Source organism: Peromyscus maniculatus, chromosome 6, assembly GCF_049852395.1.
Source record: "Peromyscus maniculatus bairdii isolate BWxNUB_F1_BW_parent chromosome 6, HU_Pman_BW_mat_3.1, whole genome shotgun sequence".
Classification (NCBI taxonomy): domain Eukaryota; kingdom Metazoa; phylum Chordata; class Mammalia; order Rodentia; family Cricetidae; genus Peromyscus; species Peromyscus maniculatus.
The window spans coordinates 127,126,269-127,141,745 of record NC_134857.1 but is presented as its reverse complement, the minus strand read 5'-3'; positions in this window follow the sequence as shown (position 1 = coordinate 127,141,745).

The following is a 15,477-nucleotide window of genomic DNA, read 5'->3' as shown; positions in this document are numbered from 1 at the left end:
AAATGCTATGACTCTTCGAACTTCAGGGGTTTCACATTTAAAAGAGGGCGTATCTACATCCAATGCGCTCTGTGGTGGATGAAGTACAGCCAAGTAGCAACTATGGGAATATAGTCCACAAGAAAAAGAAAACAGAAATAACCAAAGGAAATCTTAGAAATGTCTGATTCAGTTCCAGAAAGTCACTCTTGTGAAACTCACAGGGCTGTGAGACTGGTTCTTGTGCTTGGCTTGGGTTGGCTCTGTTAAATTGGGGTGGGGGCGGTGAGGAACTAATTGCATAAACTATACCAAGTGTCTGGCAGCCTACATGATTTTCCTCTTGTCCTTCCCACACCCAGCCCTTCCTTCAGCCACAGTTTCAAATCTCAGCCTCCTCTGATCTCCCTGTAGTGCCTCTCTTGAGTGAAGAGTGACAACCACTCTGAGGGCATGACTTCTTGCCAACAAATCCCAGTCTTCACCATAATTGATCACCTTCCCATCAACACTTTCAGTCTTTGGCAAAGAATGCCAGAGGTGTGGCTCTGAGCCCTGTCAGAGGAGCATAATTGCTAACACCTACTGGACGTCCGCACCCCCAACAAGCTACATTCTCTAGCGGGTCATTTATCAGTTGCAAACATTTCTATAACCCACAGCAGAGAAAGGCATTTCTAAGTGAGTGCCTCGGTTATGCACATCTTTCAACACTTTTTGTTTTGAGTCTTCTGCTTGGGTTGTGTGGATGTGACTTTTGATGGCCTTCTAACCACGGATGCCTAATAATGTAGGCACTTTCTTCCTAGCAGGCTGCAGAAAATGCAATTACAAAGCATGCCTAAGGGACAGGTCCTCCTGGGCTTGTAAAAATAACCATTTCTCCGTCAAACCATCTTTTTCACATATTTCACCCAGCCCTAGAAAGCAGTGGTAAGGGGGGCCTTGAACAGAAGGGCCTGGGGGACTTTTCTGCACTGTGGAGATTCTATACCCCAAAAGTTGTTCCCTCCCCAACACTGCAGGTAGTTCCTTTCCTTTCTTTAGAATCCTCCAGAACTTCAAAGCCAAGTGATCACTCTGGACATATTCTCAGAAGCCTGTGTCAAGTGGCCTGCTCCTATCTCTCCCCACAGACAGGTAAGCTCAGCTACCTCAGACTTACTCTGTGATAGCAGGGTAGCCTAGGTCTCTTCTGCCTTTGGGTCCTCTACCAGACTGAGCAGATATTTCTGACTACCAGCTGCTGCCATCTTTGAATCTCCCTTGAAGAACTATGCCCGCATAAGCCAGGCTCGTTTTCCATATGCCCTATTGGTACACTTTCCCTTCTTACTCTGGGAATCTCTTAAAGGCAGGAACTGTGTCCATGGTGTTCAATGTTGTTTGCTGTTATTTAGCACAGTGCATGGGCATATTATAAACCAAGCACCTGGTTTCTAGAGTTGCCATAAAAATAGCACAATTTGGATGATCTAAACAAAATAAATTTATTTTTCCTTAGTCCTGAAGGCTTAAAGTCTAAGACCAAGGTGCCATGGGATTAGTTTCTGATCTGGCCTTTCTCTGTGATTTGTCCTTGTAGTGTCCTCACCTCTGTATGTACATGTGAGAGGCATGGGGGGTGTGGCGCTCACTCACATCTCTTTCTGTGACACTACTGATTCATAACAGTCTTACACTCTATGCTTGGGTATTGAGTGATAAAGAAGCAAATGTTCAAATTTCCCCAGGTCTTTTTTCCTAAAGAAGAGATTGTTAGCTCATGAAAGAATGAAACATGAATTTCTTTTTCCCCAGTATCCATCACAATATCTGGTACCTAATATGTTTCCAATACATACTTGCTAGGTTGAGTTCAACCTTCAAGATAAATATGATCTATAAGAATAAAGTTAGATGTGAGTATGTATTTGTATGTGAGCATATGGTTTTTATGTGTATGTGTTTGTGTGTGGATGTATGTGTGAGCTTATACGTTTATTATGCAAGTGCATGCATTTGTGTGTGAATACGTGTTTGTGGTGTATGTGTTTGTGTGTGAATGTATGTGTGAACTTATGTGTTTATTATGCAAGTGCATGCGTTTGTGTGTGAATACGTGTTTGCGTTGTATGTATGTGAGTGTATGTGTCTCTGTGTGTATATTTTCATTGCAAATAAAATATAATTTAATGATTTCCTTATGGTTATACTGGAAGCCAGTTCTAACTTTGTGGGCAGATAGCTAACAAGCAACCACCAGCTTAAAAATCAATTAAAGAACAGAAGCAAATGAGTTGGTTGTGAATTCTGTGCTGTTTAATTCCTTTCCTCTTTATAATGCCAGTGCTTTCTGCAGTAAATTTCTTCTGATAAAAGGAGACCAAGTTCTGTGACCCCAGAAAGAAAAGAATTAGTGATTTCTCTGCCCGAGAGTTGACAAACAGCCCTTACATTTTGTTCCCCTGATCTCCAGCAGCGAAACAAATAGACTCTGAAAATAATGCTTTCCCCCATTTTTAAGAGGTTGGGAGACCTCAGAATCCCTGTAGAGTCGGGCCTCTCGATAATTCATCATTTTGTTTTTCTTCATAAGAACATGAGGTTCCTGTTGACCATCCATCCTCCTACTGACATACCAGTCACATTGTTCACTCACCCAGCAGTGCTCACTCAATAGCACAGTCAGTACCTGTCTCCAGAGGCCTTCTCATGATGGCCGCAGTCCCACCACATGCAGCAGCCATCAACCTTTACCAGGCATCTCAGGGGTCTGCTCAAGGTTTTGTTGTTGTTGTTGTTTTGTTTTGTCTCCAGTCAGTAATAACCTGAAATGTGGGTAGGCATCAGGAGAAGTATCAATAAGAATCATTGAGGTCTCAGATCTACATGACTGAGTCTCTTGGCAGGAACAACAAGTGTTTAGCTATGGGGATGTATGCACATTTGCAGACACTCTACTCCATAACCCCAAAGCCACTGAGATAGTACCTTGGACCTTAATCAAGAATTGGTAAGGCACACAATCATAAGCCTATTAAGCTGCACTTCACATCTCTCAGCCTTCCCTCCAATAGCTACTCTAGCTGTGAAAGAGTTTTGTGAGAACTTCTCAGATAACATTTCTCACCCAGTGCATTCTGGGACCCTATAACTTTCTATTCTGATATTCCAAATCAAGATTTCAAGATTTCCAATGCTGCTATGCAGAACACATGGACAGTCCAGGTATCTATTTTCTGTGCACACATACACCACCAGAAAGTGAAAGGCACTTAATTCCTCAGTCACATAATTTCACTGGAAACAGTGAAAAATGCTTCTCTGCTGCTAATCCTGCTGCTTAGAAGAATGCTTCGAAAGGAAGAGTACATGGGAGGGTTTGGAGTGAATAAAGGGAAGGATATGATGTAATTATATTATAATCTTAAAAAAACAATAGTGTTTTTAAAAAAAAAAAAAAAAAGAATGCTCCAAGATCAAACTTCAAGTTGCCGTGGATGTAACCAGCTGGCACAAAACCTTCCTTTTGTCTTTGCCTCTTTCCTCCTCACTCATTCTCTCTGCCATCCTGCGGACACTGACTCAGAAATCAAGATCTCTGCTTCTGACACTTGTTGTGAGTAGGATTTTCGTAAACTTACTGGACTTTTCTGTACCTCAGTTTCCCCATCTGTAAATAGAAAATACCAGTACCTACTACAATGAATTTAGTGCCTTGATAGCTGGAAAGCATTAATAAATGCCAGATACAGTAAGAACTCCAAATGTGAGCTGCAATGAAAGTATTAAAATGAAAGCAGTGAACTCTTAGAAACCACAGCATGTGGCAGGCATTAGGTACTTGCAGTGGGTAACGTCTAGCACCTAAGTGGGCAGCAGATGATGTGTGGTTGGCCACATAGCTGGAGGCTCAATCAAGAACAAATCACAGACTTTTGTAGACTGTGTTAAGAAATTCACCCTTCTCTTGAATGCAATGGGAAAGCACGGACATTTTTAAACAGGAATACAATATGATCAAATGTCTGGTTTTGAACTGGATTGATGGCTCAGTAGCTAAGAGCACATATTGCTCTTCCACGAAATCAGAGTTTAGTTTCCAGCAACCACATTAAGTGGTTCACAACTGCTTATACTCCAGCATGTGAGAGGCCCCAAGTCTCTTGCTGCCATAGACACCTGCACTCAGGTAGAGAGAGAGAGAGAGAGAGAGAGAGAGAGAGAGAGAGAGAGAGAGAGAGAGAGAGAGAGAGAGAGAGAGAGAAAGCGAGCAATTTATTAATTAAAAAATACAGCTTTGGAAAAAATAATCTGAAATGTATGCAGTGATGGCTGGGAAGGTGTGAAATACAGCAAAGTGAGTAAATTAGGCCAAATTATATCTACACATTGGGGAGTTCAGTGCAAACTGCTTGCCATGGTGGATTAAAAGTAAAGGTGAGTTCTGGTGGTGTGGTCATTTTATTTCACTTCTATGTCATTTTCAAATGATTAAATGATGGTTTGGGAGAAATGTGATAATTTCCTGCTACTGCTGAAGAAATTTCAACAAAGATGGTAACTTAAAACTACACAGAATTACTATTACATAGTTGGTAACACAGAAGTCTAGAATGGATTTCCTTGATCGACCCCATGGTGCTGGCAAGGCTGGTACTGTATGGAAGTTTTCGAGCATCATCCACTCCTGTTTTCCAACTTCTATAGGCATCTTTCACTCCTCAGCTCTTACTTCCAACTTCCAAGCCAGCAGTGTCTTTAAACCCCTCATTAACTTTGGCATCCTCCGGCTTACTAATAATCTTCACTGATAAGAGGCTGTGGTTAAATCAGGCTGCCAGGACATCCTAGACTAATCACCCCATCTCAGGGCCCTTTACTTGATCATACCCCAAGGACCCTTTTTATTGTGTCTATATATTTTAGGAATCAGGATGAGTATATTTCAAAGGGCATACTTCCTTTCAGGGCATGTGGATAATAGACATTGTTTCAACGTGTTCATTCAAGCATCTCTGATGACCTCATCTTCTATTGTCCAATGCCTCTGAAGCAGACTCTTTTGCTTAACGTGTCTAAAAGGAGAAGCAATATCCCAGAACCAGATCAGGGAGAGCTTGTGCCAGGTCAGGATGTGAGATAGAGGGGAAGGGAGACATGAGCAAAACATACTGTCCCTAAGCCCTTCATCTAATACATTGACTACTTAAGTGTCATCCAGGAGATACCTTCAACTTTGTTCATTTTGAAGATGAGAAACTTAGTGCAGAACCAACTTAAAGAACTCCCTAAGGTCATAGTAGGGTTACACTAATCCAGACCATTGATAACTCCCCTGAAGCACTTTTGCTTCCATCAAGCCTTAGTTTTAAAGTGTTTAAATTTATCCAGATTCTCTCATGTTATATTCAGAATATAGTCTCATATCCCCCCAAACATGCAATTTTTACTTTAATTAAAATGAGTTTATAGTCATTGCTATGATTTCATTCCTGGTCTTCATGAATCATTTAATAAAACTCTTTCAAGACTCTCAATAGTCCTTGCCTTGCTCTAGGCCCCTCATTCTTCCCACTCAACACTTCATGGCTGGTAAAGATCTTGAAACAGATCATTATAGTCGAAATATCTGAAGGGCTTGAAAAACTTTTGCATATCTGCACTGTTGTCAGAATATATACAAAAAGTGTGAGCTTTCTGAGACATAAGATGGAAAAAGCTCGTCTGTTCACTCTTCTTTCCCCTAAGCTTTTCTTCCCTCCCTCTGCTCTGACGGCTACTATAGAACATGAGGTTTTCTGTATTATAAGATAAGAAAGCTATAGACTCTATGTTTCCTTATTATATCATCCCCAAATCCATTTTAATCAGTCTGGCACACCCCTACACCAGTGGCTACTTCTTTGATATCTGGGTGGAGAGAACCTTCTCAGTGTAAATGACCCCATGATGGGGAGCTGGTATTCAGGAGAGTGGCAAGGACTGAGGAAGGGCTGCCGTGTACATTTTGAGGAGGATCACACCAATGCCACATCAGTTAATTACTTATCTCATCACACAGAGAATCAAGGGGCCCAGTAAATCAGGCCACCTCCTAAGGCCTGTTACTCTTCTGAGAATGATGTTCAAAGTTTTACTCTTTGCTTTTCATTTTGGTATAATATCTGTGCAACTGGAAGGTGAGCCTTAAGAACTCAGCTGAGTTGAAACAAATAAAATGTTCTTTGTGGCACTCTCCTGGTTCTCTGTGGGAAGCTGGGACAGCAACAAGGTGATCAAATGCACCAGGCACCAGAGAAAGGACATGCTTAAGACTGAAAGGATTCTGTTGACAAAAGAGAAAAACATGTCAACCAATTTTTTTATATATACAAAGAAAATATAATTGATGTCTTTCTCATGTCCTGTAGAACCTCGGAAAAATAGGACAGAAACTATCATAGTAGGTATGGAAAAATAAAGACTCCCTGGGTTTGCCAGAGGTCAAGATCTAAGTCTGATTCTTCCTGAACCTGTAAACCTGAAGGTTGCTTATGATCAGTAAATGTTGGCTTAAAGGACTTCAATTAAATTGTAAGAGGTTATAAAAGTTGAATCTGGAGACAGTTATTGCTGGCAACAATATTGTTAAGATATAACTTGAGCACAGTCTTATATGCCTGATCTACAGTAAGTTCAAACATTCAGTGTCACCAAAGTATCTCAAAGACATTAAAGATCTTGAGACCAAAAACTCCAAAGCAACCAGAAAACAACCATCAAGACCAAAATCAAAAGTTGCTCAGGGCACCATGACCTCCTACTAATCCTGATACCTCTCCTGGGCACTCCCCTCCACTCACTCCAGTGAAAGGTAATGTTTTCCAAATCATACAAATGAAAACTTGATGGTGAGAGCAGATATTTAAGAGCCATAAACACCCAAGTGAAGCACTCTGTACTATGCCTAGACATCTGATGCCTGGGCATCCAAGATAATCAGCAGCGAGTGGTAAACATGTTATGGAACTTTTGACCTAGTACAGCAATTCAAGTGCTTTATCTCCTTTATGGCCCTTTCAAACTAGTATATATTTTTATTTTAATTATTGAAGCCCATGAGAAGCATTGGAGAGCTAGAACTCATCATTTACACACACACAGACACACACACAGAAATGCACACATGTGCACACACACACACATACATACACACCTATTACCATCACCACTATCATGACTACCACCCAAAATATGGCTAGAAGAATCAAAACTCTATTTTGTGTTTCTTCCATGCTACAAGTTTTTTGTTTTTGTATTGGTAATACTTTTATTTGAAAGTTGCCCATAGATACATGAGGTTTAGATTACAACTTATTTACAGTAAGTGATTTTAAAAAAGAGGAATGAGCTGAGAAAGAAAGAAAATAGAGAGAGGAGAGGATGAGGAAGAGAGGGAGGAAGAGAGAGAGGAGGGGAGGAAAGGAAACCTACATTCATAGACATCATCATATGGGGTGCTCCTTTCCAGGAGATGCTACAGCCGCTGTCGTACACAAGCAGCAGCACAAATTAACACATTCATGTTGTGGGGTTTGTTTCTGGGGACGCCTTTGCTTGTTAAAGACAGGGCAGCAGTGAGCCGATAACCCCGAATCATCATGTCCAGCAGTGTTCATGGAATAGAGCCAATTCTGTGTTCATGTGTTGAGTTGATCATAGCTAACATGAACACATGAACTGTTGTTGCTCTTAGTAGAAATACTGTATAAATATGGGCCATGCTGCAAGTTTTATGATGTCCTACTTTGATTGTGTGAAATTTCTCAGGCACAACTTTTCCTTTTTCCAAATGTTCTTAAACTCGTAAAATTGGAAAAATCAATCATTTCTGATGTTCCCTGTCTTTGATTCAGAACATCAGGCAATGGCAAAGCTGTCAGGAAAATGGCCCAAGTGTCCTAAATGCTTATTGTGTAGACACTGTGTTTTCTGAACTCTGGGAAGCCTTTTATAGCTGAGAAAGATTCTTAAAGTAAAACATGGAAGTGAGTACTGGTCTGGGAGTTAGGATATCTGGGCTGTCCTCCCTGCTTGTTTTATCTGGGATCCATTGGACTCTGCAAAAAGATCACATTCAAAATTTGTGCAAAAGATCAAAATGCACAATAAATAATATTTGAAAGCATGCTGTAGACTATAAAACAAGCATTAATGTCAGTCCTTGATGATGTTAAAGGTCAGGCAGAATAACCAAATGCATCATACAGTAAATCTGGAGAGCTTTGAGTGCATCATGCGCCTCGATGAGTTTCCCATGTTTAATCCTGTTTCCTCCATGTCAAAAACATACTACTGGCATTAAGAAACAAGGAATGAACAGTTTAATGCATGGATTGTGTAAGAATACTCACAAATAAATACATTGTCAAATATAACAGCAAATAGAGTATTAATGGTCAACAAATACTGAGAGTCATATGAACAAAATCTTGAATAAAAATGAGGCAAGAAATACAGAGAAAATGAAATGGAGTTGGAGATAACTTGGTAATGAAGAGTGCTTGCTGTCAGAACCTAGAAACAACCTAGATGCCCCTAAACTAAAGAATTGATAAAGAAAACATGGTATATTTATACAATCGAGTATCACTCAGCAGTAAAAAACAATTACATCATGAAATTTTCAGGCCAATGGATGGAATTAGAAAAAAATCATCCTGGGTGAGGTAACCCACACTCAGAAGGACAAACATGGTATGTACTCACTCATAAATGGATATTAGTTGTAAAGCAAAAGATAACCACGCTACAATCCACAGAACCAGGAAAGCTAGGTAATGAGGAAGACCCTAAGAGGGATGCATGGATCACCTGGAAAGGGGAAATAGATGAGCTCTCCTGGGTAAACTGGGGGTGAGGGTGGTGTACAGGGGAGGGAAGAGGGAATGGGAACATGAAGGATAGGTATGGTCAAGTTGGGGGAGGGACGAAGAGGGAGAGCAATGAAAAAGATATCTAGATAGAGGGGCCATTATGGGATGAGGGAGAAACCTAGTGCCAGGGAAACTCCCAGGAATCTACAAGGATGACCCCAGTTAAGACTTCTAGCAAAAGTGGAGAGGGTGCCTGAACTGGCCTTCTCCTATAATCAGATTGGTCACTACCCTAATTGTCATCATGGAACCTTCATCCAGTAGCTGATGGAAGCAGATGCGGAGACTGGCAGCCAAGCCCTGGGCTGAGCTCAGGGAATCCCATTGAAGAGAGGGAGGAGGGATTATATAAGCATGTGGCAGTGGACTCTAGACCAACAGCTAGGGAGCCTGCATGGGACCAACCTAGACCATCTGCATGTGTGTGACAGTTAGGTAGCTTGGTCAGTTTGTGGGCCCCTAGCAGTGGGAACAGGACTGGTCCCTGGTACATGAGCTGGCTTTTTGGAACCTATTTCCTATGGTGGGATGCCTCACTCAGCCTTAATATGGGTCGCAGGGAGGAGCTTGGCCCTGCCTCAACTTGATATGCCATGCTCTGTTGACTCCCATGGGAGTCCCTACCCTTTCTGAATTGAGAGGGAAGAAGAGTGGATGGGGGTGGTATAGAAGGGAGGAGAGAAGAGGGAACAGGAGGAGAGGAGAGAGGGGAAACTGATTAGTATGTAAAATAAATAAAAAAATTAATAATAAAAAATTGTGCTTGCTGTTCTTGTGGAGGCTGGGAGATCAGTTCCCAGCACCCAGGCCGGTTTGCTCACAACTGTCTTTAACTCCAGCTCCAGAGCATCGGTAATCCTCTTCCGACCTCCAAGGGAAGTCACACACAGGTGTGAATACACGCATGCAGACACACACACACACACACACACACACACACACACACACTAATAAATAAGTAAGAGATAAATCCTAAGGCAAATCAGGTGATGAACTGAGGGGAGGGATTATAGGACAAATGAGGAAGTGGCCGTGAGGACCTGAAACTATTGAAGGAGTACTTGAGTTCCTGAACAGACTGGATTAGAGCAAAGAGGTAGTGAAAGGTAATGTTTTCCAAATCATACAAATAAAAAACTTGATGGTGAGAACAGATATTTAAGAGCCATAAACACCCAAGAGAAGCACTCTGTACTATGCCTAGACATCTGACGCCTGAGCATCCAAGATAATCAGCAGCAAGTGATAAACATGTTATGGAACTTTTGACCTAGTACAGCAATTCAAGTAACTTACCAGTAGGAAATAATTGTACATAAGTTCTGAGGAGATGAATAAATAGTGACTTGGTGTCATCTGTGTGGTCTTTCCTGAAGGAGCTGGCATATGAGCAGAAATGTAGATGGTGACTGTCCTGGTAGTGGTTGCCATAGAGAGTATGGAGAGTTTGGAGTTGTTGAAGTCATGGTGAATTCATTTGAATTCAGATGAATCAAGGTTCTGGGACAAGATTAGTATCCAATTTAATGCCTCCACTCAACAAGCTTCCACTTTAGACCATGCTAAATTCTTCCTCTGGGATCCTAATCATATACCAGTGTACCCAATGGAACACTGTCATTTCTTGGTCTTTGCTTGCATTTGTTTTAGGTTTTGTACTAGATATTTTTTTCTTGTTGCTATTGAAAATTTTCCAACAAAAGCAACTTTAGTGAAGAAGTGCATGGCTTGGGTCACAGTTTCAGAGTAGAGTCCATCATGACAGGAAAAGTGTGATGGGAGAATAGTTGTAGGGTATGGTGGGAGGAGCAACAGGTAGCTGGTCGCAGAATCCATGGTCAGGAAGCAGATAGAGATGAATGCTGGTTCTCAGATAGGTTCCTCCTTTTCCACTTTATAAGCATCAGCAGACTCCATCCAGCCTGTGTGATGATGCTACCAACATTCAGGGTAGGTCTCCTTCAGTTAAACCTCTCTGGAAACACCTTCATAGGCACATCCAGAGGTATGCTTTCTAGGTGATTGTAAATTCCATCAATTAACAACCAGATTAAGCATCACAGATTTATCTCGTACTGGCAGATAATAAATTTTAAGAAACATACACACACACACACACACACACACACACACACACACACGCCTATAATACAACTTTGTTCTTTTAAGTCAGTAGAAAAATCCAAATGTAAGTCCCATCATCCCATACAGCTGGTCTTTCATGCCTGTGGATGTAGATGGAAATTTTTCTGTGTCCTGCCCAGCCCACAGCAGCTTATAAAATAATCACCCAGAGGCTTAATATTAATTACAAACTGTTTTCTCTATGGTTTATGCTTGTTGGTAACTAGCTCTTTCATCTTAAATTAACCCATTTCTACTAATCTAAGTTTTGACATATTGCTTCATGGTGTTACCTGTGTTGATCTTGATCCCCTGGTAGCACTCAGTGTCTCCTCTGACTCTGCCTTTTTCTCCTTGTCTCTGCTTGGATTCCCCACCTGGCTCTATTCTGCCCTGCCACAGGTCATAACAGCTTCTTTATTAACCAATGATAGCAACATATATTCACAGTATATAAAAAGATCATCCCACAGCACTTCCCCTTTTCTGTCTAATCAAAAATGAAGGTTTTCGTTTTATCATAGTAAAATTACTTATAATAAAACAGTTATCAAATAAGAATTACAGTTATAATATCTATTTGTATTGGCAAAATTAAAGAAAATATTCTATCATCTATCTTATTTTTTGTGAGTCCAAAGTATTATATCTAAATTATCTTTTATCATGACTAATAAAAACTATAATTATAGATATCTAGTCTTCAATTCCATCAAAGGCCCCAGAAGGATATAATATTATCTGAGCAAACAGGAGGTGATTGGCAAGCAACTTCCAAAATTCTAGAAACGACAGAGATATCCAACTGCCTAGACAGTCACCCAAAGTTCCTCTGCAATGTTGGGACATCCGTCTTCAACCTACAGGCCTACAGCATCTGGCAGATTTTTCAGTGAAACAGGACATTTGAAGCATTATCTCACCTATTGACAAAGGTCATCAGTTTTTTTTTTTTCTGTGTCCTGCAGAATGTCTGGCAGTTTCTTGTATGTAGCAGGAACCTGAAGGACTATCTCGCCTTGTTTTGGCAAAATTCAATGGTCATCTTCCTATGGGACCTGCTTGTCCAGTTTATACAACATACAGTCAAGCAGTCAAGGCAAAAGCAGTTTCTTACCCAAATAACTAACTTTTGCCACAAAGAACACAAACTCTGTATGGAGTTTTTTTGATGCCCATCATCTTCTCTGAAGTAGATTGGTGCTGCCAGGAGCAGACATGTATCAATGTCCAGAAAAGACTAAGTTTTAAAAACATTTTAAATGCTTTAAATTCTTTATTCTTTAGGTCTTTGAACTGTTTGAAGATTACCTATCTCTCTGAAATGTATCTCTGCATATCTAGAAACCCTAATTAATATGACTATAAGTTTGACTATTATAGATGTTATTAATTTGTATTTTTAAGTATACATTACATTTTTAAATAAGCTGCATAAACATAATACCTTAAAAAAGAGTAGAAGTATACATACAGTATAACAAAATCGACCTTAAATTTGTATTAATAAACCAAAATCCATACCAAAGTAAAGTATTTTAAGATTAACAGAGAGGAGTCACATGTTTTCTTCTTTCTTTTCCTTCTTCCTTTTGTGATTGGGCTGCCAGGTGCATTCGCTCCTGGACAGAACAGAGGACGACTTCGGTTGCTTACTCGGTTCTGCATTCTTGAGTGTATTTCCTCAATTTATATCTCAATAAATTCCTATTACCCATTAAACAGACTCATGTGGATTGATCTTCACACATGGATGTTTGTAACAGTGTTTTTGAATTCTCTTTTGTATGTGTCTGAGGGGAGGGATGTTCATATGTATGGGCACATGAGTGTAGGAGTACATACATACATGTGTGTACTTGCAAGTAGAAGCCAGAGACCAGTATCAGATATCTTCCTCAATTGCTCTCCACCTCATTTTTCTGAAGCAGGGACTGTTACTGACCATGTAGGTCACTGATTCAGCTAGATGCCTGGCCAGCAAGTCCAGGGATTCACCTAGCCCTCATCTCCAGCATTGGGATTATAGGCACCAGCCACCACATCTGGTTATTTACATAGGGGGGCCAAATTCAGGTTATTATGCTTGTAGGACAAGCGCTTAAAGAACCAAGACATCTTTCCCTGCTTTTACTAGTTGAGGATGTTTTTAAGATAGGTCTCGATTTGTAGCCCCAGACTGCTGGCCTGACATTAACTGTGTAGCCAAGAGTGGTCTTAAGTACTTTAGCCTCCTATCTCAGCATCCTGTGTGTTGATATCATACACATGCACTCACATACATAGCTTCTCATACTCTTAACCTTCAGAGATTTGGAGCCATCTCTGCCTGGCCCTATCTCTTGTTTCCCAATTCTTTCTCATTATTCTGAAGATTTCACCGACATATGGGCCTTAGACCCCAACTTTTGGCTTAGGTCCACTGCCATCTGATTCCAGGGGGGAGAGAGAGAGAGAGAGAGAGAGAGAGAGAGAGAGAGAGAGAGAGAGAGAGAGAGAGAGAGAGAGAGAGAGCGCTAACCTAACACCACCACATAGAATAGATTCTCAATAAATATTTTAAATAATTTCATGAATTAATTTTTAAAATCCTCACTGTTTTTCTTTAGGCAGCTATGGAAGTTTCTATACAATACACATCCATGAGCATATTTGAGCAAAGACAATATCCAGTTTAGTGAGACCCACCCTCCAAATTCAAAGAACAGCTCCCCTGACCTCTACGGAGGCAGATTTCTTTGAGGGGCCCATGTACCAAGGGCGGAAGCTCAGACACGTGAAGTGAATGGCAAACGCAGCACAGGGGAAGAACTCTGTAACTTCCCTGTAAGTTAGACAAGTACTTATAATGAAAGGTTTGTGAGTTCAGAAAGCCCCGGGGTATTAGAAAAGACAGTTCAGCTTCCTGTCTGGGAAGAAATGACAGCTCTCCTCACTGGAATTAAGCTTCAGATATTCTTGAGAAGAAAAAAGAAAATTCTGTGAGTAAAGAAATTCTTTGGACCCATCATGTGACCATGACCCCTGTGGGATCCGACGCCTAATGTATTGACAGTGTTCAGAGAGGATGGGCATCATTTCATGGCTTTCTCACTTCAGGTACAGCTGTGGAGGCTGTATCCACACTGCTCATGGTGAATGACAGCCAATCTACTCACCTCCCACAACAATCATTCCCTACAGAATGTCCAGCTAGACCCCTTCCTTCAACTCTGCCTCAGGTCTCCTGTGGACAGCAGCAGCCAGTTTCAACCTGACTTCCATTTGCCAGAACCCACTCCCCTCCGATGTGCCTTCCCCAGGCCCTAGAATATGATTTTAAACCTTGGAGTCACATCCTCTCCCACTCAAAGTGTTACTGTGACCCCTGTTGTATATAAAATAAAAGTCATGCTACCTGACATGGCATATGAAGTTGTTTATGACCTGCCCACCCCCAAGAGCCTCTTCTATTTCCTTGCCATCCACCCTGCCCACTGCTTGAAAAAAGTAACAAATTATATATAATGAACATTTATAATTTAAAATATTCTCAGAACCACAAAACTGTACTTGTGTCATTTCCTCTGCTTCAACGTTTCTCTCCTTTATTTGAGTAAGTCTATATTTTCCTTGATGATTTAGATCATTAACTGGAGGCAGCAGTTCATACCAATAAAGCCACTGATCTTTGGCAAGCTTTGACAGATGTCGCCTCTCTGCCTCCCTATCACTCTGAGCCCTCCACTACCTGGGCATAGCCCTCTGTGCATTCTGGCCTTCACCAATTCCAAGTAACATTGAAGCCATATTGTATTCTGAATTCACAGCCCTTGACACAACTCTAGAAGCAGGACATTGCTCCCTGGGTGTAAGGATCCCCAAATAGAAGCCTCTAAAAGTCACACTGGGTGAAAGGCATGCAGCACAGAGTGGTCCCTCAATAAGCATGTATTAAATAAATGAATGCAAGTGCCATCACCAAGCAAGTAAGCAATGTATACAAAAACCCAAAGATGGGGTGGAATAAGGTAGGGTTAATGGGTAGAACCAGAACCCCAAAACAAGGTGAGCCAAGAGCAACACTGGAGAATCATCTAGAAGAGGAGAGCTTAATGTTTTCTAGGACAAAAAGTAAAGCTTTTGGAAAAATAGTACACTTGTTAGAGTTCTGAAAGGTGGCTTCAGCATCTTCTACAAACCTCCAGAATATGATTTATTGTATCATTGACTGGGAAAGGGAAGAATGACCCTGGGGAATGATTTAATAGTAATATTCTCCAAGGAACCACAAATGTGTCATTTTTCTGTGCAAATGGGGGATTGAAATAGAAAAAATAGGCTGTAGATATAAATTATGCAGCATTTTGTGCTTTTGATAGTATGCCTCACAAAAAAAAGGCTAACGTAAAGTTAGAATAGAATTGAAATGGTTTTTGATTAAATAACAAATGTAGATTAATATTTAAGGAATATTTCATTGTATTTATGAGGG